The sequence below is a fragment of the Lepus europaeus genome, chromosome 5 (assembly GCF_033115175.1).
Source record: "Lepus europaeus isolate LE1 chromosome 5, mLepTim1.pri, whole genome shotgun sequence".
NCBI classification, from domain to species: Eukaryota; Metazoa; Chordata; class Mammalia; order Lagomorpha; family Leporidae; genus Lepus; species Lepus europaeus.
In genome coordinates, this window is record NC_084831.1 from 61,519,771 (window position 1) to 61,524,335 (window position 4,565).

At 35.5% G+C, this 4,565-nt stretch overlaps 1 pseudogene; it reads right to left on the bottom strand.

Annotated features, from left to right (window-relative positions):
- Positions 1 to 1,607: 1,607 nt before the first annotated feature.
- On the bottom strand, positions 1,608 to 3,042 carry LOC133760798 (cyclin-dependent kinase 17-like; annotated as a pseudogene).
- Positions 3,043 to 4,565: the final 1,523 nt, after the last annotated feature.

The following is a 4,565-nucleotide window of genomic DNA, read 5'->3' on the forward strand; positions in this document are numbered from 1 at the left end:
CTCTGCATCTATTGAGATAATCATGTTGTTTTTGTTCTTCAATTTGTTAATGTGAAGTATCACATTAATTGATTTGCAAATACTGAACCATCCCTGCATACCTGGGATGAATCCCACTTTTTCAATGTGAATGATCATTCTGATGTATTGTTGGATTCAATTTGCTAATATTTTGTTGAGGGTTTTGCATGTATGCTCATCAGAGATAATGTTCTATAGTTCTCTCTCTGTTATACTTTTTTCTGGCTTAGGAATTAAGGTGACAATAAATAAAATCTTTAAAAATAAGGGCTTTTATGCTTGAATGGACATATATGGCTAAGTTTTAACAAAGGACAATGTAATATATGTGAGTGTATTAGTATATAAATACCCAGTGATATGCAGATTTTTCTGAAATGACAAATAGACAAAAATGAACAGTTTTGCCATTTTAATTTATTATGTCTAATTTGAGATCTCCAAATTGTCAGATATCCATTTTCCTGAATGAACTTCTACATCACATCTTTCCTAAACATAAAAGGTTTGTCAATCTTTTAGCTACTCTCTTTATTAATGTTCAATAAGAATTATTGAATTCATGAATGCAGAGTGTTTTAGGAGGCTCACTTATTTTAAAGTTAAACAAAGTTAATTTCCATTCCAGGATACACTGGAGTTTAATCTTAAAAAACAAACAAACAAACATAGGAGCAACCCAATTCATGAGTCTGAATAGATGCATTAAAATATAATAAAGCCACTGAAACTTCAGTCATCCAACTATTGTATTAAACAATAGTAATTTAGCAGCAACTGTTCCACAATAAATAATCCACTGTGTTTTCAGGCCTGCACAAAATTGCAGCTACAGTTACATCAATGGCTTAACCTATGAATTCGATTGGCAGAGAATATCCTAAAATGATTGCACAAGAGCATTGTCACACTGTGACAACAAATATAACAATCTGTAGGTATGAAATAAATACTCCTCTGTGAAGAGGACAGTGTAGACAAATGGAGATCTAAGTTCACCAAAAGAAATAATTGCCTTCAGACCTGAGTCCTTGATTGATAAGAAAGGCAGGGGTCTGGGCTTAAAACCATATTATAAGAGCATACTCAGTCTTCTGTTATTCCTATGTTCTAAAATATAAAGTTATTTTATGAAGCAGTTCAAAGTTCACTTTTATCTCACATATAGTATTTGGTGACTCTGGGAAGCTATTGTTTCCACCAGCAAAAGCTGATATTCCACAGTAAGTATGATCAGCACTTTTTAAAGGGCCCTTTGGAGATGGAGTCAGCCTATAGATTCTATGCTGTAAAGTAATAAACCTGATGACTAGGGATGCAGAAAATGCATCTTCTCTGATGGCACAGGTAGTGGTCAAGCTAGAAGACTTGTAAAAGGTCGGTTTGCCATCTACAGCTCTCGGGATCCCTGACTTGAGTGAATTAGATCCCTCTCTGAAGATTTACTGAGCTGCTGACATCATACAGAGATGTGACCATGTGGAATGCTAAACATATACAGTTGTGGAATGCTCTGTTCATTGGTTTGTGCATCAGTAATTTTACTGATCAATTTATAAACCAAAAGCTTGGTTCCATGCAAAAATTCATGATTGATATGTGAAATTGTTTATGACAAAGACACCTGTCTAGATAACAAGAATTTTGAAAACTTAGGTCCTTCTAAAGCTGAATTTCTTTCAAAGTGAATATTGATACACTTTGTGGTAAAGCCTGTATTCTTGTTCCCAGACTTTGAAAGAATACATGTTTTACAGCATTTTCTGCTGAGATCCTTTAATTGTATTCATACTGAAGTAATTTTGCTATCAAATCAATTCCATCAGAGTCCAACCAGGTGCATGACTAAATAAAGGCTGTGGTTTATATTTTGGAAAGTTGTAGTTCTTGAACTCATAATTTGAAAAAACACCTGATCAAGATTCCTGAGATGGAATTCCTAACAGTTGGGAAATTAATTGGAGTTCATTTTCCATATTGATCCTGGAAATAAAGGTCTTCCAGAAACCATTTTAAAAAAGCACAACCAATGCCCCACATGTCAATCTTAGTTGAGTACCCTGAGGAACCCAAAGCACATCAGGCGGCCAGTGCCACAGTATGACAACTTCATCTGAGTAGGTCTTTGTGGGAACTGACTTGGTTCTGGCTAATCCAAAATCTGCAATTTTTAATTCTCCTTGTTCATTATTGAGGAGGTTCTTTGGTTTCAAATCTTGATGTAACACCTTTCTTCCATGGCAATTTGCCAGACCATGTAGAATTTGGTATAGAAAACTTTCACATTGTGCATACTCATAATATTTCCAAATACAGCCTTAGGTCTTTATCTAGATACTTAAAGACCAGAAACAAGGATTTATCTGTTTGAGGTTACCATATTTGCATGTTTTAAATCTTTTAATAGTGAGCTTCTCTTATAGTTGTGCACAGCACACCTTCATGTTCCAATAGTATCCTTTTATTGCCACCAAATTTTCTGTCGATTTACTTCTTTCTTTCCATACTGCTGCATATGTACCATCTCCAAGCTTTTCCAATTTTATATAGGCTTCCATTTTCCCAAACCCAATTTCTGATAAGGATGGCTTTTGAGATCTTCAGCTCATTGGTTGATCAAATAGAGGACAGTTGATTTGCAACTTTTCAAGATATCCATCAGGTATTCTGATGTCTATCGGCAGTGATAAATCGTTGCTTAAATCCTCATTGAGATCCATCTATATATACAACTTTGAGGCCGGTAGGAGACTGGACTTCATCATATGATGCCCCATAATTTTGGTCATACTCACCATCTGACCAAGTTTTTAGATTTTCGTGAACAATATCTAATCTACTTCCATTTATGGGCCTTTCCATGAAGGATCCAAGGTTTCCTCATTACCACTGTGTCATCTCCACAATGAGAGCTTCTTGAAATAACCTGTGTACATTATCTTTGCTACAGTTTTCTTCAATAGTCATCTGTTCAGCCAGTTCACACAGGGACTCATCAATAGTCTGGCTTCCTTGAAATGTGAGGGAGTCTTCTGTTAAATTTTTCATCCTGTCAATTGAAAGTGACTTGAAATATCCCTCCCCAAGAAAGGATTTTTTTTTCCTTAGCAGAAGCAGATGAACTCAATTCCATGAGGGACTGGGATGATTTGAGACTAGATTTTGACACAATAAAGAGAGGCCTAGCTCTGGTTTGTCTCCACTGCTATGATGTGTCATGTCAAGGGATCAAAACTGTAAACCTAGGGCCAGCAAGTGCAGGAATTACCTCGGGCTAAGTGCTGAGGGAAAGCTTTTGGTTCTATTTTCCCTTGAATTCTGTGTAGTACCTTCTGTTATCATTGAAACGCTGTGCCAGGAAAAAAATTTTCTAAAAATGCCTGTTTTCTCGTAATTATTTCTTCCTAGTTATATGATTACCTTGAGAGAAGACACTTTATACAGCTTTGAAACTATCCAATGGCCAAAGTCAATTGATGTGCAATAATTCAAAATGCAGCCCTTTGTTTCCTGGTGGGTATGTGAAATGCCATAGATTACCCAAGGCCAGTAAGTTCCCTCTGTCATCTTAGTCTAGCTAAAGTTGAATTTTTGTTATTTGTGACTAAAGGCACTCCTGAAGTTTTAAACATTGAAATATTTTTATTTGTATTTTCAAATCTGATTCAATTTATCTCAACTGCCTTCTTAGGTCTTTATATCCCTAACACCTAACCCAATACCCTCTACAAAACAAATATTTAAAAAATGCTTCTGGAGTGAAAGAATAAATGAATAAGTAGAAAATATATCTGTGAAATATAATTCTTAAGAAATTATAGCAACTAATCTATTTAATGATTCATGTCCAAAACAACTACCTAAAAAACAAAGGAAAATTTATAGAATATAACATAAAGAATATGACAATAGCAACAGAAAAACACCGTGCTTAGAGGAGGATTGGATTAAATCAGGTTAACGATTTTTCCAGAATTTTAAATTTCAAACTGCCGTAACGATCTGACACTTTTGAATCTTGCAAAGGTATTATCCTGAATTAAACATTCCATCTGATGGTCCACAACCATGAATAGTGGTCTCCAGGAAACTGATAGAGAAAAAACCAAAATTGCAGAAGTAAGCGTAGTCACACATGGGGAGAAATAAAGAAAGCCACATTAATGAGCTTTGCTTTTCATCATAAACAAATGAGACTTGAATACTCATTCCTTCCTGGATAGTACATAACATAACACTGGTTAATATGCCATGACATCTTCAGAAGAAAACAATTTAAGGGGCATTATAAAAGATCATTTGGCTTCTACACTTTATTTACATACCATTAAAGCATCCATATGAATAATAATGTGTAGAATGTATTTTCTTATCTTCCCATTAAGCCTTATTGAGTACATAAAAAGTAGCAAACAATGTGTATATAAAATCAATAGAACTGGCTGGCGCCGTGGCTCAACAGGCTAATCCTCCGCCTTGCGGCGCTGGCACACCGGATTCTAGTCCCAGTCAGGGCACCGATCCTGTCCCGGTTGCCCCTCTTC